At 39.6% G+C, this 21,974-nt stretch overlaps 1 protein-coding gene across 2 annotated transcripts in view; it reads right to left on the bottom strand.

The window, feature by feature from the left end:
* KCNH7 (potassium voltage-gated channel subfamily H member 7) overlaps positions 1–21,974 on the bottom strand; it is a 535,441-nt gene that overhangs the window by 165,401 nt on the left and 348,066 nt on the right. The gene's annotated exons all lie outside the window — the stretch shown is intronic.

Genomic DNA, 21,974 nt, shown 5'->3' with positions numbered 1-21,974 from the left:
TCAATAATTTACTGTTTGATGTTCAAGAAATTAAAGAAGAAAAAGCAAATAATTTCAGAGTTTTTTTTTCAAGATGAGAAAAACTGAAATACATGAACCATGAACTTCCAGATGTTCAAGCTGGTTTTAGAAAAGGCAGAGGAACCAGAGATCAAATTGCGAACATCTGTTGGATCATCAAAAAAGCAAGAAAGTTCCAGAAAAACACCTATTTCTGCTTTATTGACTATGCCAAAGCCTTTGACTGTGTGGATCACAATAAGCTGTGGAAACTTCTGCAAGAGATGGGAATACCAGACCACCTGACCTGCCTCTTGAGAAACCTATATACAGGTCAGGAAGCAACAGTTAGAACTGGACATGGAACAACAGACTGGTTCCAAATAGGAAAAGGAGTACGTCAAGGCTGTATATTGTCACCCTGTTTATTTAACTTGTATGCAGAGTACATCATGAGAAATGCTGGGCTGGAAGAAGCACAAGCTGGAATCAAGATTGCCGGGAGGAATATCAATAACCTCAGATATGCAGATGACACCACCCTTATGGCAGAAAGTAAAGAGGAACTAAAAAGCCTCTTGATGAAAGTGAAAGAGGAGAGTGAAAAAGTTGGCTTAAAGCTCAACATTCAGAAAACTAAGATCATGGCATCTGGTCCCATCACTTTATGGCAAATAGATGGGGAAATAGTGGAAACAGTGTCAGACTTTATTTTGGGGGGCTCCAAAATCACTGCAGATGGTGATTGCAGCCATGAAATTAAGAGACGCTTACTCCTTGGAAGGAAAGTTATGACCAACCTAGATAGCATATTCAAAAGCAGAGACATCACTTTGCCAACAAAGATCCATCTAGTCAAGGCTATGGTTTTTCCAGTGGTCATGTATGGATATGAGAGTTGGACTGTGAAGAAAGCTGAGAGCCAAAGAATTGATGCTTTTGAACTGTGGTGTTGCAGAAGACTCTTGAGAGTCCCTTGGACTGCAAGGACATCCAACCAGTCCATCCTAAAGGAGATCAGTCCTGGGTATTCTTTGGAAGGACTGAGGCTAAAGTTGAAACTCCAATACTTTGGCCACCTCATGTGAAGTATTGACTCATTGGAAAAGATTCTGATGCTGGGAGGGATTAGGGGCAGAAGGAGAAGGGGCCAACAGAGGATGAGATGGCTGGATGGCATCACTGACTCAATGGACATGAGTTTGAGTGAACTCCGGGAGTTGGTGATGGACAGGGAGGACTGGTATGCTGCAATTCATTGGGTTGCAAAGAGTCGGACACGACTGAGTGACTGAAGTGAACTGAACTGAATAATTCTTTCCTTTTTTGTGTAAAATTCACAATGATCAAATCACAATGATTTTGTTTGGTTTGTATTCTGTTAGAAAATAAGAACAAAATGTTTGTCTATATTATTGTGTTAATTTGATCTCTTTAACCAAGAAGATGACATTCTTTTAAAAGCACAATTGTAGGGCTAAAAGATACATTTTATTAAAATCTCCTGGAAATTAAATGAACAAAAAGATGACTCAATTTACAACTAACCACCGCTATCCATCCTTGAACAGCTAACCCAAGATCCAAGATTTAGGGAAGACAATAAAGAAGCTGACTTTTCGTATCAACTGACTTCTGCCTGATTCCTTGGCCTGATTTCTAAATCTGAGTATATCCTCAGAGCAGTTTCCTCACACATTTACCCTCTGAATATTTTCTTTAGTTGTGGTTATGGAAATCTTATGTGTTAGGGATTTGTTTTGGGTAAAAAAATATTGAATGTTTTAAAATGCAAAAACTTCAGGAAGAGTTCAATCATTCAGACAATAGAATCTTTTGATTGCTTTCCCTCTTTTTAAAACAATTATTTGGGAACATCTTGACTCTTGAGGAGAATGATGGTTCATTGTACAAGCAGGATCGAAGTGTGAAACTTGAAGTGAACTTACTCAGTCGTGTCCAACTCTTTGCAACCCCATGGACTGTAGCCTACCAGGCTCCTCCATTCATGGGATTTTCCAGGCAAGTATACTGGTGTGGGTTGCCATTTCCTTCTCCAGATCTTCCTGACTCAGGGATTGAACCCTGATCTCCCACATTGTAGGCAGACGCTTTACCGTCTGGGCCACCAGAGAAGTCCTTTTCACCAAGTGAAACTTGAAGGGAAGTTAAACTCTGAAGAAAGATGTGCTAAAGTGAGAGTGTCTCTGCAAAGCCCACAGGGTCCACAGGAAAAATAAGATGGAATCTAGGCGTTTAGATAAAGTCTAAGCTCTTTCGTGCTTAATTTAGATTCCCTTGCTAGTAGGATGCCTCAGGCAGAGGCCTTGCACTCAGCACTTCAGACCAGAGTTGCTAGAGCAAAATGGCTGCGCCTAACACCGCAACTCCCTGGGCCTGTGCAGAGTCACTGTATCCCTAGCACTACAATCTGGAGGGGGGAGTAGCATAGCCCTGCCCCACTCACCAGAACTCCACCCCTCTCCCCTGCAGACAGAACCCTATAAAGGGGTCCCAGCCACAATGTTTGAAGTGATAGAGCTTGGACTCTAGAGCAGATGATTGCACCTCTCCATTCTTAGATCAAATAATAAGTTTTCCTTTGCTTCTGAACTGAACCTCAGTCTTCTTTTATTGGCTTGAATGACACTGGGCAGGAGGACCCTGTTGAGGATCAACCCAGGAGAGTTGGTAATAAGAGGACCCCAAGAGGCTAGAGACAGGGGCACCGGGGTATGAGAAAACTCCTCCCTTTCTTCACATTTCTGAAACTTGTCTCCTGCTGCCAGAACTGAGAACAAAGGCTATTGCTAATATTGCTATCGATTGAGACATTACAGGTCAAAGGGCTTTTGAGGGTGGTCCTGGAGACCTAATTATTATTTATGAAATTATTTCATAAATGGGTTCATGTGCTCCAATTTCCAAGGAATAGATTTACAGATACACTTTTAAAAGACATACCCTTTGTAGGTTGGGGAAGACTATGTGCTAGTTATATTCAGATTTTCAAATGTGGATAAGCCTCCCTAATTTGAAATGTAGAAGATCTTATTCATAATTAATTTCATTTTTTCTACAGATTGGCCATAGTTTTGCAGTTGTTGGAAAATACGTTTTAAGAATGAGATGCTGCACCTTCACAGTCTTCAGCTACATCTTCAATTCATTTAATAAAATAGTTAGTTGGAGCAGCTGTCATAGTTTCCATGGTAACAAACAGGATGACTTTAGTAAACAGAAAATAAGCAATTTAAGACTGTTCCATTAGAACTAAAAATAGAATTGCTTCAGGCCAGGCATCACAATACAAAATGGTTAAACAGAAAATCTGAGGAGACGCTAGAAATAGTCATTATGTATTTTGATAATGAACCAAAATACATATTGATTTTACCACTTAAAATGACATTTCCTGAATCATTTAGAATATCATTGTGAATTCACAGATTTGTTACTTAGCAGTTTCAAATCTTTCAAAATATGAGGTTTACTGTTGACTGTACAATAAAATATGAAGGACAGATTTTTGAGAAATCAATTAATAAAAGACATAGGGGTACTCTTGCCTGGAAAATCCCATGGACAGAGGAGCCTGGTGGGCTGCAGTCCATGGGGTCGCTGAGAGTCGGACACGACTGAGCGACTTCACTTTCACTTTTCACTTTCATGCACTGGAGAAGGAAATGGCAACCCACTCCAGTGTTCTTGCCTGGAGAATCCCAGGGACGGGGGAGCCTGGTGGGCTGCCGTCTATGGGGTCTCACAGAGTTGGACAGGACTGAAGCGACTTAGCAGCAGCAGCAGGGATAGACATCTACTAGGTTTGCAATAGAGAAGAGTAATTTTGCTTTCAGTAATAAGGGGGCAAAATCCTGTCTTTTAACAGTAATGCTTGTACATTTACTGTCCAGTGCAAAAAATCATGAAATGATAGTGCTTTGTAAAAAAGTTTGGCTATATGAATTAGCTCTATAGCACATTGAGTAAATGTAATTAATCTAGGATTTACTGCCCACTATCATTGTTCCCTGAATGTTTCTATTAAGCAATATATCTCCTTTAAAGTCAACTGAAGACTCACATTACATTTTTTTCTCTTTTAGTTTTTGAATTTAATGTCTCCATCAATCTTGCATAGACTCCTGGAAAGCAGATTTGAAAGGAGATACATGGAATTTATAAGAGGAGAAGAATCAAATGCATTTTACAGTGCAAGAACAATTTAGCTTGCATAATGCTACAAACTCCAAGTTCTATTAAGACACCACATTTGTAAAGCAACATTACCCTAAGAAGTCATTACTGTGTGATCCTAAATATTTTTGTTAAATGCAACAGTGGAAGCAGAGAAACAGAAGCATAACCCAGCAAACACTAATCTAGCCATGAAGACAAAAATAGACACTTTCTATAATGTTTAAATAAGAGAATTTAAAAAAATCTAGAATTAAAGAGTTCAGACCTTGTTGAAAGAAAGTTATATTGGTTATATTAAAATGAAATTAATAATTTTTCTAAGAAAAAGCTTATTTATAACATTATCAAATAATTATAAAATTATACATGCAATTATACTAATTTAGTAAGACTCGGGTTCATTTCCATGTTTTGTCTCCCTAGTGAAAACATTGTCAAAGCAGGAAAGGCTGCTTAGAAGGAACACTGCTCATTTTAATAAAATGTTTAGAATATTAATTTTTAATGGTAGCCATAGAGTAAGCAAACTTGGAGTAATCTGAATAATTACTCTTTTATTAATAAACTCCTAGCTACATTTTGTAGATGGCAATGGCACCCCACTCCAGTACTCTTGCCTGGAAAATCCCATGGATGGAGGAGCCTGGAAGGCTGCAGTCCATGGGGTTGCTGAGAGTCGGACACAACTGAGCGACTTCACTTTCACTCTTCACTTTCATGCATTGGAGAAGGAAATGGCAATCCACTCCAGTGTCCTTGCCTGGAGAATCCCAGGGATGGGGGAGCCTGGTGGGCTGCCATCTATGGGGTCGCACAGAGTGAGACATGAGTGAAGCAACTTAGCAGCAGCCACATTTTAAAATAAAATATCAAGACTCCTCCCTTTGAGCTGCTTTAGAGATGCTTTATTCTACAGTTTATACTCATGGTGTAGTCTTACCCTGAAATTAAAAAAATGTGTGGGTGTGTATGTATATGCTGTCACTTCAGTTGTGTCTCACTCTTTGCAACCTGATGGACTGTATGTAGCTTGCCAGGCTCCTCTATCCATGAGATTTCCCAGGCAAGAAAATTGGAGTGGGTTGCCATGCCCTTCTCCAAGGGATCTTCCTGAGCCAGAGATGGAACCCACATCTCCTGCATTGCAGGCAGATTTTTACCTACTGAGTCACCTGTGAATCTCCCCAAAATGTACACTGAGCACCTAATATTGGGTCAGGTACTGTTCAGAGTTCTCAGATGGTAATGAGAAGAACAGCTGTGAGAAAACAGATCAAGGTCCTGAATCTGTGTAACATATCCAACTAAGGGAGACATGTTAATAAACATGTCAGTATTCAGTCTATCAAGTAAAAAAGTACAATGAAGAAAAAGACTGGAGAATAAGATGGTAAATAATAATAGTGTTAAGGGAATGTTTCTCGTTCAGAATGACATGTAAGCAAAGACATTTAGCAAATGGTAAAATGGGCTGTATGACTTTGCCAGTGCAAAGTCCTTTAGGTGGAAGCATGATTGTAAGCTCAAGGAACAGTGTGGAAGCCAGTGTGGCTTAGGCAGTGTGGTGTTTGGGGCATAGAACAGGCTTGGACAGTGAACAAAGTAGGGAGCCACGCCTTGTAGATCATGGGGAAGGATAAAGGGTACGGAGTTCAAGCAGTTTTCCCATTGCCTTCGGACCTGAAGTTGGTTGGGAATTGTAATTTTACAATTGAGACCGTTTTCATAACAAAAGCTGACCTTTTATCGACATATTATCTGAGAGTGACCTCATGAAGGAAGGCTCTGCCAAACACCATCCAAAGTCACTGTTGAATTACTCGGTGAATAAAGTTGAACCAGAAGATGAAAAATAAAAGTAAGCTGCATTTTACTCACGTTTCAAGCCTCACACACTTCTCAGTAGAACTCTTAGAACAGTACCTGTCATAGAGCGAAACTGACTAATGAGAGCTATTTCTTTTGCTCCTTGATGGAGGGTCTCCAGAGGGGCAAGCTAACTCTCAAGTCTCTCCATGTAATTTCTTCTAGTCTTTTACTTTTCTAGGAACCACAAGCTACATTGTTTGCATTTCTCAGCACCAAGGGGAGATTTTTCTTTTCTGAGTTGATAGGTTTGGTGAATGTCACAAAGTTTTAAATTCCTTTCTTTTCAGTAGACTGGTGGGGGAAGGGTGGTCTTTGAAGATTTAAAAAAAATACCATTTGAGACCTGTCCTAGAAGAAAAACTAAACATAGCGATCTTGGGAAACAAAAGCCTTATCAAATGGGCAGGCTTGTTTTTTAATTGAAAAGCCTATTAGAAAAGCAAAAAGGACTGTTACACTTCTTAGATGGAGAAAGCCCCAGTCATGAATGATTTAAGATATTGAGTGGAGGCACAAGTGAGAAACAAGCAAAATTTGTACTTGACTTTTCAGTATGTAATGCTTCCTATGGGGGTCAGCAGTAAAGAATCCGCCTGCAATGCAGGAGACATGGAGACCCAGCTTCGATCCCTGGGTTGGGAAGATCTCTTGGAGAAGGGAATGGCTACATACTCCAGTATTCTTGCCTAGAAAATCCCGTGGACAGAGGAGCCTGACAGGCTACAGTCCATGGGGTTGCAAAGAGTCGGACACAAAGGAGCAAGTAAACATTTCCTTTTATTTCTGTTTTTTAAGAACCTCTTCCATTTTCCTCTGCTCTCTCCAAGCCTCCAAGATGAAAATTATGAACCTCTTTCTATCAGTGAGGGGCATCATTAGAAATATTAATCTCTTATAGAACTACTGATAACATTATGGATAACCACCTTCAGGATAATTTTTTTAAGGGGAATAGTGAAAAACAACAATTATCCCAAGATGAGTTCTAATGCTGCCTCTATATAGAAGAAATATTTTGGTTGTATGGATAAGGCCTTTCATATATCCCTCAATTCACATCTTACAAGTCATTGTTTGCTGATATCAATGTTGCTTTTGAACAATTTATGACCTAAAGAATGAGAGAAAACTATTATGGAGTCTTAAAATTAGACTCATCACCAATGTGTCTATATTTGGACATAGGGACTTATAAGGAGGTAATCTTATAAGGAGTTAAAGGAGGACAGGAGAATGAAATGGCAACCCACTCCAGTGTTCTTGCCTAGAGAATCCTAGGGACGGTGGAGCCTGGTGGGCTGCCGTCTATGGGGTCGCACAGAGTCGGACACATCTGAGTGACTTCGCTTTCGCTTTAAAGGAGGACATAAGGGTGGGGTCCTAATCCAATAGGACTAACCTTTTTTTTTTAATTGGAGGATAATTGCTTTACAATATTATGTTGGTTTCTGAGTACAACATTGTGAATCACTTCTTATAAGAAGAAGGAAAGATATCAAGAGTCTGCATACCCAGAAGAAAGGTCATGTGAGGACCCAATGAGAAGGCAGCCATCTGCAAGTTAAGAAGAGAGCTCTTACCAGAAACCAATGCTGCTAGAACCTTGATTTTGGACTTTGATTCTCCAGAACTTTGAGAAAATAATTTCCTGTTATTTAACCCACTCAGTCTGCAATACTTTGTTATGGTAGCCTGAGCTGACTAGGATGCCCTGAGGTGGAACATGTCAGGGCAGGAAGCCAGTGTTGCTAAGACAGATTAAGCTGAGAGGAAAGTGGTAAGATCCAGGTCAGACAGTTACCAGAGCCGGGGAGCGGGTGAGTGGAGGGTGGGTGGCTAAGGAAGCATCACCTTGTGGGGACTGCAAGGACTTGGGCTGATGAGGTGAAGCCACTGGATGGATTGAGACAGGGAAGTGGCAGGCTCTGGCTGCTGTGAAGACATGGACACATGAAATATTTTATGTTTGTTTGTCAAGTAACTTGGTCTAAATAGAGTAATAGTATACTAGAGCATAGAGTGTCAACTCTGTTTCATGATGGACAAGGCTTGAGCAGTAGGAGGTCATGGCCTGATGGCCTTCTATGTTCTTGAAATGTAGTTTTTGGTGTTGAGGATGCAGTGATTGTGTTAAGCATGAGAGTATCTTCAGAGAAATATTTTAGTGTACAGATAAAGACATGGCTATTATAGGTCCTAGTGATGTGTTAGAGAATTAATTTCAAAAGGAGCTATTTGAAGAGACAGAAGGCACATTTAGAAAGACTATTTAATAACTTTTACAGCTTCCCAAGTGGCTCAGTGATGAAGAATCCACCTGCTGATTCAGGAGATGAGGGTTTGATCCCTGGGTTGGACAGATCCTCTGGAAAAGGAAATGGCAACCCACACCAGTATTCTTGCCTGGGAAATCCCATGGACAGATGAGCCTCTGTTTGCCAGGCTACTGTCTATGGGGTCACAAATAGTTGGACACGACTTAGTGACTAAACAGTAGCAGCCACAGAGGAGTTCTTTGAAGAGACAAAAGGCACATTTAGAAAGACTACTTAATAACTCTTATACAATATCATATTAACAAGAATAGGTAGGTCCCATGAACTCATATAGTCTGGCTATGTGAGCTAACAGAAACACTTTATACAGAAGCATTATTAACAAAAGGACTGAGCTGTGCCTCTGCTAATGCATTAGCCTAAAGAAATGACCTTAACATAGTAGTCACCAACAAACACAGACAACATGATTAAATTGTGACAATTGTGAACATATTTAAACAGTCGAAGTACTTGATGGAATAACATGGGACTAGAAGTATCCTTTCCAAATTTCTAGGAGAGATTACCTATATGCCTTTTATTTGCAAAATGAAGAACTAACCTAACTTACACAAGCCTGGTTGCCACACTCATGCTCTCTGTGGCAGTATTAGCTCTGTCTGAGATGTCAACAGCATGAATGATTTATTTTAAATTACCTCTTATTTAAAACAATTTTAAACATTCAGAAAATGTTGAAGCAATCCCAGTGAGTAGTAAATTCCTTGGACATGTAGTTCTGTGTAGTCCCTGAAATTAGACAGACTTGAGTCTGGTATTCTTTGCTGAGTGACCTTGGACAGATTAATCTCTCCAAGATTCAGATTCCTCATCTGTAAAATAATGAAAGGAAGAGAGAGTACCACACTTCACAGCATTGTTGGGAAGCTGAATTTAGACAATGCCTGTAAAGTATTTAGCAGCCTAGCATGTAGAAAGTGAGCGATAATCAAGTTTTATTGTTATTAAATGGGGGAGGAAAAGCACACTCTCAACTTGAACTGGTGGTTAAATTTCCTTCAAAGGTTTGATGATGAAATCGTCATTCACCTCTTAAAGAACTTCAGAGATAAATCCATCAACTTAATCCCCTTGACTTCAGAGGAGAAATTACATCAAACAGCAATTTGAACAGAATGAGAGCTTAGTAGATGGAAGATTCTTTTATCTTCTAGTGTCTTAAAATATGTCTCCTAACTTTGTAGTGATGAGGCTCCTAGTTTGTTTCTCATATAGTTCCTGTCCCTGGTGGGCTGTCCTATTGCCTTTAAAAAGTTACTATATACTAGGTAACTTTTGTGATTATAACAGAACTCTGCCTTTTTTGGCAAGCCCCATAGTGAGTGGAATCTGGTATACAGTAGAAATTTGTGAAGTAATCTTTATTTCTGGATTTGCTCGAGAAGTACTATGATCAGTATTTGAAAGCACATTTTAGAAAGAAAGGTAATAATAATAGCTAACATCTATTGGTATTTGCATCCCAGTCACTGTTCTAATGGTTTTCCATGCCTTAATACATTGGCATCTTAAAAAAAAAAACTTGACGATGGCACCATTATTATTATTGTGAAGATGAAAACTAAACCATACACAGTCTCATCTCGCCCTTGATTTTGGCATTTCTTCTCCTTTCTGCTGGGGTGGATGAAGCATGAGCTGGAATCAAGATTGCCAGGAGAACTATCAATAACCCCAGATATGCAGATAACACCACCCTTATGGCAGAAAGTGAAGAAGAACTAAAGAGCCTCTTGATGAAAGTGAATGAGGAGAGTGAAAATGTTGGCTTAAAGCTCAACGTTCAGAAAACTAAGATCATGGCATCTGGTCCCATCACTTCATGGCAAATAGATGGGGAAACAGTGAAAGACTGTTTTTTTGGGGCTCTGAAATCACTGCAGATGGTGACTGCAGCCATGAAATTTAAAGATGCTTACTCCTTGGAAGGAAAGTTATGACCAATCTAGACAGCATATTAAGAAGCAGAGACATTACTTTGCCAATAAAGGTCCGTCTAGTCAAGGCTATGGTTTTTCCAGTGGTCATGTATGGATGTGAGAGTTGGACTATAAAGAAAGCTGAGCACCAGATAATTGATGCTTTTGAACTGTGGTGTTGGAGAAGACTCTTGAGAGTCCCTTGGACGGCAAGGAGATCCAACCAGTCCATTCTGAAGGAGCTTAGTCCTGAGTGTTCATTGGAAGGACTGATACTAAAGCTGAAACTCCAATACTTTGGCCACGTGATGCAAAGACCTGAGTCATTTGAAAAGTCCCCTGATGCTGGAAAAGAGTGAAAGCAGAAGGAGAAGGGGATGACAGAGGATGAGATGGTTGGATGGCATCACTGACTCAATGGACATGAGTTTGGGTAAATTCATGAGAGTTTATGAGTTGGTGATGGACAGAGAGGCCTGGCATGCTGTGGTTCATGGGGTCGCAAAGAGTCAGACACGACTGAGCAACTGAAATGAAGTGAACTCCTTTCCATGACTGGTGGAATACATAAAGAAGATTCCAAGTCTTTCTTTATGCCAAGACCCTGAATTCGATGATTTTTAAATCAGTTAAGTTCTAAGAGATTTTTATATTTTATAAGCAATGGCCTGAGAACTAAAACTCTTCCCACTTCCTTCACTCAGTCTTGCACTTTTCTGCAGCCCTTCTGGATTAGGCAGAGTCCCCTTCTGCCACCTGGGAGGCAGGAAGGCATCATCTACTTGTCCAGCCATGCCCAGCCCCACATTCCATTTGTGTCCATTCAGTCATTACTGCCTCATGAGCATCTTCTAGGTCTTCTTTTGATCAGCTCTGGGCTTTCTAAGAGTAAAGGATCCCTACTCTGTTCCCTCAATCCCTGTATAGTATATCTGCTACTACAGTCAAAGCTATGGCTTTTCCAGTTGTCATGTATAGATGTGAGAGTTGGACCATAAACAAGGTTGAGAACTGAAGAATTGATGCTTTCAAACTATGGTTCTGGAGAAAACTCTTGAGAGTCTCCCTTGAATGCAAGGAGATCCAACCAGTAAATCCTAAAGGAAATCAGTCCTGAGTATTCATTGGAAGGACTGATGCTGAAATTGAAACTCCAATACTTTGATGCAAAGAATTGACTCATTGGAAAAGACCCTGATGCTGGGAAAGATTGAATGCGGGAGGAGAAGGGGACGACAGAGGATGAGAAGTTTGCATGGCATCACTGACTTAATAGACATGAGTTTAAGCACACTCTGGGAGATAGTGAAAGACAAGGAAGCCTGGTGTGCTGCAGTCCGTGGGGTCTCAAAGAGTGGGACATGACTGAGGGACATGTACTGAAATGAACTGATTAGCAACTATATAATTAAATCATGGCTATTATTTTCTGAATGTCTTCTATGTGCCATGTTTCTCATAAGAAAACTTGATCTCAAAGAATTTTCTCAAATATGTAATAGGACCAGGCTTTGAACTCAGACATTTCTCAGATCTTCCTCCTACATCAGTGTTTCCCAAACAGTGAGATGAGAACTGACTTTCCTGGAAAGGACTTTCTGGAATGGTCATTTGGGAAATGTTCTCCTGTAAAAAAGATGCTCAATGCACATTATTGTATTAGAAGTTTTGAGAAGTTCTGTAAAAGCAAGTACATATTTACTTTGTTTAACACAGCACTTCCCAAATTAATTTGATTCTGAAATGCTATTTTAGAAAAATTTGCAATAACATCCAGCTCCTTAGAAAGCCATTGGAAAACACTAAATTGGGTTATCTCCCTCCCTGTTTTAAAGACATCCTTCTGAGACGGAGGAAAGTAAATATCAGTAAATATCATAGGTCGCCTAAACACTTATTGGAGAGGAAGGAACTATAGGCAACATGGGGCTGAAGCAGGAGGGGAAAGACAATGGCAAAGATGACATCACCTACTCAGTATACTCTGCTTGGTGTTGGTCCTTATTTGAGTTCTCAGAAATCCAACTAAAATAGCATCAACATATTTTATAATACATATTGTAGCAATTATTCTTCCCACAAACTAAAACATGATATAGTGTTTCACATACAAGGTCCAGTCCATACTATATGAGAGAGATCACGTTTTAAAGCACGAAAGCCCTCATTTGATAATCCATTACTTTTCTGCACCAGATATTGCATGACTGACATGTACAAGGAAATATTTTCACACTGTTTCCTCACAGTCTTTCTTCTTCATTTTCAAAATGTGAACATATGTGAACGTATAATAATTTGTTGACTCTTGCTCGTTGCCACTGACATATCCTCCTTTAACATTAATGCTCAAGCATTAGGTTCTCATCATACTTGTAAACTTGACCATTGGGGAAAAAAAGCAAGTTCAACTGTCTTTCTAGACTTGATAAACCACTAAGAAATCATTTTGGAATTGAAATAAGGAAGAAAAACTTTTACACCATGTCTGACTCATAAATTACATAGTCTCTTTAGATGTACCAACAGGCTTCCCTTGTGGCTCAGCTGGTAAAGAATCTGCCTGCAATGCGGAAGACCTGGGTTCGATCCCTGGGTTGGAAAGATCACCTGGAGAAGGAAACGCTACCCACTCCAGTATTCTGGCCTGGAGAATTCCATGGACTGTATGTAGTCTTTGGGGTTGCAAAGAGTCAGACACGACTGAACGACTTTCACTTTAGATGTACTATTAAGATTACCCACTCCCCAGCCCTGGCTCTCATTTAATTTTTGAGCATTTTGAATTGAATTACTGTATTGGGACAGATGAGTATTAGAACAGCTGAGGCTGATTTGCAGGCTAACCAAGTCTACATTTGTAATCAGGAATTTTGAGCCATGTTTGTGATAACTTTTTAGTACTTTGTGGCTTTTACACCCAGGTAAATGTTTATTTGGTTCAATTTTTTTTTTTTTTAAATAAGACGTACTCATGTTATTGAACCTCTAAAGCAAATCCACCCACCAAACTGCCTTTTATTCAATAAAACTGCATGAACGCTGAAGCAATTTGACTCAGAATTTGAGAAAATCTGTACATCACCCTTGGTATGTATACACTGCTGTCAAGGTCAAACACAATTAGAATCCTGAGGCCAGTTACCACCTTGAGGATGTCGTTGCTAATGAAGCCTGTACACAGCCATATGCCTAGAGTGCTCTGTTCATGGTGTATTCGTGGTTGTTGAAAGAAAATATTATTTGCTCTCACTGTGTTTGCACAGATCTTGAGAGGGGTTAAAATTCGGCTTTGTAGGCCTGTCTTGGAGAAAAGGTGATAGAAGCAGAGAAGGTGAAATTGAAGGCATTGCTCTAGATAATTTAATCCTCCTCTCTTTTCATAAAAATTCCTATCCTATTTGACCATTATAACTTGGGATTTTCATTTTTATCTGTAAAAAGCATGGGATATTTTTTACAGAATAGCAGAGGGAGAAGAAAGGATGTCCTGTCCTGGCAACCAGTGAAAACTGGGCTTTTCCTTCCCATTGGCAGTGTTAATGGGGAACACCCTCTCCTGGGCTTTGACACCAGGCTTTGGGGCATGTGGCTACTACAGATGTTCTCTATTCCTGAAGGCTGCTGGAGGCATGGACCTGCAGCAGTCCCTTATGGAGGGACTGCTTTGCAATGGTTCATCTTGCCCAGCAACAGAGAGAGAGGTTCTATTTAAAATTCACCCAGACCACACTTCTTGTTGCTTGTGTGTTGTATGCATACCAGGATTCATGACCAAAAGTAGTGCCCTTTCAAGGTAACACAGTGGTGACTGCCTTGGTCCAGCTACAGACTGAGACCATAGAGAAAGATGCAGGGTTGAATGATCTGATTGATACAGACAGCAAAATGCTAATCTGAGGGTCAAGATATATTTTCTGTATTCATCAGCGAGTGTATAGTATAATGGTTAAGCATAAAGCTCATCAGATTGTCAGGGGTTAATTCCTGGATCTGACTTTGGCAGGGTTTGATATTAGAATAAGTTACTCAATTGCTCTGAGACTCCTTTTTTTTTCCTATCTGTAAAATCAAGATGATGATATTATCCATTTCACAGTTATTGGGAGGATGAAATAAACCAACATCTGCAAAATTTTAAAATCTTGCCTTGCATATTGAAAAAAGTGTCATCTGTTGTTATCATAAAGAAATGATCAAAGCACACTTTTGAGTTCTGTAGCCAATAAGATAGAACGAAAGACAGAACAATCAAAGTTTTAAGTTGGGGAGAGGGGACAAAATGTGCTTCTAACATATCCATTTCCCTTGTGAATATCTGCCTACCCACACTCGGCATTTCCTGTTCTATTCTCCTCTAATTTTACAATTCTTTTCCCAGAACTTGCCTCTAACTTGCCTTTATCCCTGAACTTCTCCTGTCTTATCTTTTATGAAAATTTACTAGTCCAGGTATTAATAATGGATTGATCAAAAAATTCATTTAGGTTTTTCCATAAGATGTGCTGGGAAAACCTAAATGAACTTTTTGGTCAACCTGATATATAACCAAAGGTCTTGCCTAAGCACTTGCTGACAGAGAAAGATGGGACTTAGTTTTCAGATAAATCTCATCCCTGGTGTTTGAAATTTTTTGGCAGATAAACCCTCTGTTCTTTAGTTTTACCCATGAATAGAAATATGTTGGACATAAAAGCTGGGGTTATTCCATTAGCCTAAGGTTAAGTCTTTAGCTTCTCTAAATAGGAACTTCCATCTAAATGTCAATGCCTCTTTCTTTTTGCCTGATGACTTTGAAGCTGATCAGTGATTCTGTATGTCAATATATTACCTCTCTTAGTTAATCTAAACCCACTTAATGGGAATTTCCAGGAGATAAGTCTTATATCGGAGAAACTTCTCTAAAGATGGACATTTCAGGCACTATGGTGAGCCAAAGGTAGAGACCTTTGGATGGCAATGGAGACTTTTATCTCTCCTCAAATGGTAAAGAAGAACTGAAATAAAATATTAGATTGAACACACTGGTGAGATTTCAACAGACATTATAAAACCATTAGCAAGGTTGATCTATCATGTATTACATTTGAGAAGAAAGACTAAAACTTTTCCCTATCAAGCTACCAATGGTATTCTTCACAGAGCTAGAACAAATAATTTAACAATTTGTATGGAAATACAAAAAACCTCAAATAGCCAAAGCTATCTTGAGAAAGAAGAATGGAACTGGAAGAATCAACCTACCTGACTTCAGGATCTGCTACAAAGCCACAGTTATCAAGACAGTATGGTACTGGCACAAAGACAGAAATATAGATCAATGGAACAAAATAGAAAGCCCAGAGATAAATCCACACACCTATGGACACCTTATCTTTGACAAAGGAGGCAAGAATATACAATGGAGAAAAGACAATCTCTTTAACAAGTGGTGCTGGGAAAATTGATCAACCACTTGTAAAAGAATGAAACCAGAACACTTTCTAACACCATACACAAAAATAAACTCAAAATGGATTAAAGATCTAAACATAAGACCAGAAACTATAAAACTCCTAGGGTAGAACATAGGCAAAACACTCTCCAGCATACATCACAGCAGGATCCTCTATGACCCACCTCCCAGAATATTGGAAATAAAAGCAAAAATAAACAAATGGGACCTAATTAAACTTAAAAGCTTCTGCACAACAAAGGAAACTCTGAGCAAGGTGAAAAGACAGCCTTCAGAATGGGAGAAAATAATAGCAAATGAAGCAACTGACAAACAACTAATCTCAAAAATATACAAGCAACTCCTACAGCTCAACTCCAGAAAAATAAATGACCCAATCAAAAAATGGGCCAAAGAACTAAATAGACATTTCTCCAAAGAAGACATACAGATGGCTAACAAACACATGAAAAGATGCTCAACATCACTCATTATCAGAGAAATGCAAATCAAAACCACAATGAGGTACCATTTCACGCCAGTCAGAATGGCTGTGATCCAAAAGTCTACAAGCAATAAAAGCTGGAGAGGGTGTGGAGAAAAGGGAACCCTCTTACATTGTTGATGGGAATGCAAACTAGTACAGCCACTATGGAGAACAGTGTGGAGATTCCTTAAAAAACTGGAAATAGAACTGCCTTATGATCCAGCAATCCCACTGCTGGGCATACACACTGAGGAAACCAGAAGGGAAAGAGACACGTGTACCCCAATGTTCATCGTAGCACTAGTTATAATAGCCAGGACATGGAAGCAACCTAGATGTCCATCAGCAGATGAATGGATAAGAAAGCCGTGGTACATATACACAATGGAGTATTACTCAGCCATTAAAAAGAATACATTTGAATCAGCTCTAATGAGGTGGATGAAACTGGAGCCTATTATACAGAGTGAAGTAAGCCAGAAAGAAAAACACCAATACAGTATACTAACGCATATATATGGAATTTAGAAAGATGCTGACAATAACCCTGTGTACGAGACAGCAAAAGAGACACTGATGTATAGAACAGTCTTATGGACTCTGTTGCAGAGGGAGAGGGTGGGAAGATTTGGGAGAATGACATTGAAACATGTAAAATATCATGTAAGAAACGAGATGCCAGTCCAGGTTCGATGCACGATACTGGATGCTTGGGGCTAGTGCACTGGGACGACCCAGAGGGATGGTATGGGGAGGGAGGAGGGAGGAGGGTTCAGGATGGGGAACACATGTATACCTGTGGCGGATTCATTTTGATATTTGGCAAAACTAATACAATTTGTAAAGTTTAAAAATAAAATAAAATTTTAAAAAAAGTTTTTCTAAATTCCTTTCTTTTACTGTCATTGTAAATTTCTAAGGACAAAGAAAACAGACAATATTATATACCATTAATGCTAACAAGAACAAGGAGGGAATCAGCACTGAGTCGTCTAGTAACATCACTGAAAAGCACAGTAAGAAGGCCAAAAGCACAGTAAGAAATTCCAAAATTTTGATTGACAAGAAGATACTGGATTGTTGCCACTGATAAATTCTTTAAAATGCTTTTCTTTCTAAGAACTGCCCCTGAGAAGCAATCGTGCATTTCAAAGTGTCTTCTTGTGGATGTTATGGAAAGCTTCCCAGGGAGATGACATCCAATCACATCTTAATGGAGAATGCATACGTATTTCCAAACTCATCTCAGACGCCATGGTGATAGGGAATGCTTGGCAAGTATTCAGACAGTGAATGGTATTTTCCAGCCCAGCTGGAAGGAGAGTAATTGAAAACTGACACATGCTGCTCCTTAGACACAAGGTCTCTAATAAGGCACTGAGATGAAGGTGCAAATAGCGGTGGTGTTTCTGCTGGATTTCTTCAGTTTTCTCTTCCAGGCTCACTCTTCATCCTTCTCCTCCTGTTCAAATGAGGAGAATATGCTGAAAGGACTCCCTTATCCTCTGAATTCCAGCTGAAGTTTAGCTGGTGGAGATTTCTGGCAGGTAATCAGAGGAAAGGAGGTGTGATAGAGTATTTATTCCCTAGACTCCAATCCTCCTGGTCTGCAGATGGTTGGATGCATCCCTCACTGAACTTGACTTTCTGGCAGCCCTCAGCTCTGTCTCAGGGTTCCAGTAATTATCAGTCCCTCAGCCTGTCCCTTCCAGTGGCTCTCCACTGTGACTAAGCCTGGGACACTGCATTGTTCCTGACTGCACATTTATAAAGTTATCTTTTCATTGTCTTCTGCTCAGTCATGTCCAACTGTTTGTGAGCCCGCTAGGCTCCTCTGTCCATGGGATTCTCCAGGCAAGAATACTGGAGTGAGTTGCCATGGTCTCCTGCAGGGGATCTTCACAACCCAGGGATTGAACCCATGTCTCTTGCATTTCCTGGATTGACAGGCAGATTCTTTATCACTCAGCTACCTGGGAAGCCCCTATTTAACTCTCTTCAAATTACTCAATTTGAGTGTTCAGAAACACTTGAATACTGATTCATACAAGATAAAAATACTACTGGACAAGTGAAGTAAGTGGAAACTTGATAAGCAGACATTCCATATTTAAGGAACAAAAATGTAGCAGAACACTGGGATAATGAGAATAAATAAGAGATGTTAAATAAGACAAAGGGAACCTAAAAAATTAGGCCAGATAATAGAAATAAGGCACCACACTTGTCCCCACACAGGTTGGCAGAAATCGTAGTCTTGACAAAATATGGGTGTCAGGTATCTGGATATGATAAATGATTTTTCAAGATTAAATTCCTTTAGAACTTCAAAGGGGAATGAAATATGATAGATTTAGTTCTGAGCAGTGGTCAGAAAAGTGGCAATTACTAGGTTGTAATAGTATGATTAAATTCAACATTTTAAAAAAGTGAGGGGAATTGAAAATATCTATCAGAAGGAGGATATCTAATGATGGGCGGGAAAACAAACACCAAAACTGACAGAACATTTAAAACATTTTTTTAAAAAAACTACTTGTTAATATCCCAAGGTAAACTTTTTAAGTTATTTAAAAGCACCATAATGTATTTCAAAGAAAGTAACTTGATCACAAGTCCTGCATGACTATGTGGTAAAACCACACCCTTGAAAGAAGAAAACCACAAATTAAGACATTTCCACAGTGAAGAAATTGTGAAAAAGAACCAGGGAACTGAGTAAGAGTTAAATGTCAAGTACAAAAAATTAAGCTAAAGGACACTTCCCTGGTTGTCCAGTGGTTAAGAATCTGCCTGCCAATGCAGGAGACACAGGTTCGAACTCTGGTCTGGGAACTAACTACTGAGCCCATGTGCCCTGGAGCCCTCTCACCACAACTATTGAAGCTGGCAAGCCCTAGAGCCCACGCTCCACAAGAGAAGCCAGCACAAGAGAAGCCCACGCACAGCAACTGGAGAGTAGTCCCTGCTCGCTGCAACTAGAGAAAGCTTGTGTGTAGCAACGAAGACCCAACAGAAACAAACAAACAAACAAAAAACCTAAAAGTAATTCAAGGGACACTTGCAAAGAATTCCTAAGCAACTGGGTTAAATAAGTTACTGGACAATTAAAAAAAAAACAAAGAAGATGAACTGGGGAACACATTTTATCCCTGATGTTCTACTCACTGTAGAAAAGGAAACTCAGCTAAAAATTCTACTAGATATGGAGGAGTCTGGAACCACATTATATAAGTAGAGTGCATTAAATGTGTTAATTATAAAAACAATATAAATAAATCGCCTTCCAGGATCAATGTTTAAAGTGCTCAAGGTGTGCTGCTGGTACGTGAAGTATGCAATTTATTGTTCAGATGATCAATGCTTTGGTCAGTGTGACTCCCATGATAAGAATTTTAAGAGAGGTCAATAGATTAGAGCTCTTCCCTACCAGGCAAGGTATTGGTAATGGTAATAAACTGTAGGATACTATAATCTTGTTGAGAATAATGTGTTGGTGGAAAAGTAACATTTTTCTGTAAGGCAAAATCTGATCCATTTGAGCTATCGGAGACTTTTGTGTTTAAATGAAAACCAAGCAGAACCAAAATGAAAAGATAAAACAAAGGAAAAGGAGAGAAATCGTTAGCTGGCTACTCTGGACCTAGCATTGTGGTAAGAATTTTAACACACTTATTAAATACTGACAGTGTTTCAGGGGTGGAAATCACGGTCTCCATTCTACAGAGGAAAACAAGCTGAAAAGTTTACATAATTATATCACTAACTGGCTAGAGTTCAATCACCATGCAGAAGGAGAATCTAGAGTTTTGTCCAGGTTTGGCTGGTTCTAAGTAGACTGTTTATTTAAGAAATTCATTTAGACTTTCTTTAAAATTTTAACAGATACTTACCAGAGATTTTATAAAGTTTTAAAAATTGAACGACAGTCTAATTTGGACAGTATTTGACAAAGATAAGGAGTTGACTGGAAAATAAGAAAGAAAAAAAGGAGAGAAACAATCAGGCATTTCAATGCCTAGGACTTCTTAACAGTGTTTGGTGGGTAGAATTCTAGGATGGTCCCCCAAGGTTTTCTGCCTCTGGTGTACACACCCTTCATAATTCTAGCTACAGTGAATATCATGTTTCTATCACATGGCATAGAAGACTTTCTGAAAGGGATATAATTTAGGTGAGTATAATGTAATAATTTGGGACATTTAAAGGCAGAAAATTTTCTCTGGCTGGTGATAGGAAGGGAAGTCTTTGCTGGCCTGGAAGAAAGCAAACACCCATATTTGAACCACTGAGTCCAGAAGCCCCTAGAAACTGAATGTGGCACCAACTGATAATTAACAGGCATTGAGGGACACTGTCCTACACCCGCAGGAAGTGAATTCTGCCATAAACCAGTACATTTGAAGAAAACCTGAGCCCAGGTGAGAACCACAGCCTGGGATGATATTAATAGCTTAAATTCAGCCTGGTAAGACCCTGAGCAGAGAACCCAGCCACCATGTGCCCAGACTCCTGACCTCCAGAACAAGAGGCTAATATGTGGGTCATTGTTTTTAGCTGCTAATTTGTAGTATTTTATCAGGCAGCTGTAGGAAACTAATAACAGAGCAAAAACTACTTCTGGAATTTGTCTTATCTGACGTTCTTTACAAAACTTCAGTAAAATTAGAAGAAACTTCTGTATACAGAACAATTTTGACCTGTGGGGAGTATACTAAATAGAGATTTAGTTATATTGACTGTGTGAAATGGTAGAAAAAGTTTCAATATGTGTTGGAGGGCAAGGCATTTTAGGAAGAATGAATCTAGATGATATGTGCAGCATGACAGATTAGTCTCAACCAGCAATTATGATTCATTAAAAAGCTACAGTGAGCATTTTCATTGCTCCCCATAGACATAGGCTTAGCATGCTCCTATTGAGAAGACCAGCAACATTTCTGAGCATCCTTGGAAAAGGTATTGGAAACTGACTGGAAACAAAAGGGCTGTAAAAATTACAGAGTTAATCCTTTCCCAGGATACTGTAAACAGTTACCCTTCTTGACGAGACAGCAGGAAGTGCGTAAGTGATAGACAATGTTCCCGGATGTACAACCAAAATAAGCAACAGGTCAAAATTTCTTAGGAAGTACATCTTACAGATATAGCACTTTTCTGGAGAATTAAAGATTGAGGAAGTATTCTTAAGGTTTATAAGAACAAATAAAAGGACTGCATATTAAGTGTACTGGCAGGAATCTGAGAGTCCAGTTAGTGGGGAAACACTGCTTCTTTCCTTTCCAGATGTTTCATATCCAGGAAGTGAGAGTCACATAACACTTCTGAGTCCTCTTCATCCCTTTGGTCATCTTGCCCTTGGGAAGGTAGTGTGATTTAGTTCCTTGGCAGAATTGGGATAATAGGTTGGGTGTGCTTGACTCACCTCTTCATTTTACCTTTCAAGAATAAACCCGATTTTAAGAAAAGCACATTTTCTTCTCTGCATGTCTCTAACTAGGTAGATGGATGCGTGCGTGCATGCTAAGTCACTCAGTTGTGTCCGACTCTGCGACGCTATGGATCATAGCCCACTAGGCTCCTCTGTCCTTGGGATTCTCCAGGTATGAATATTGGAGTGTGTTGCCATGCCCTCATCCAGGGGCTCTTCCTGGCCCAGGGATCAAACCTGCATCTATTGTCTCCTGCCTTGGCAGGAAGGTTCTTTACCACCAGTGCCACCTGAG

The sequence above is a fragment of the Bos indicus genome, chromosome 2, assembly GCF_029378745.1.
Source record: "Bos indicus isolate NIAB-ARS_2022 breed Sahiwal x Tharparkar chromosome 2, NIAB-ARS_B.indTharparkar_mat_pri_1.0, whole genome shotgun sequence".
Lineage (NCBI taxonomy): Eukaryota > Metazoa > Chordata > Mammalia > Artiodactyla > Bovidae > Bos > Bos indicus.
Note: the sequence above shows the minus strand (reverse complement) of the source record. Positions and strands in the feature narration are given on the sequence as shown.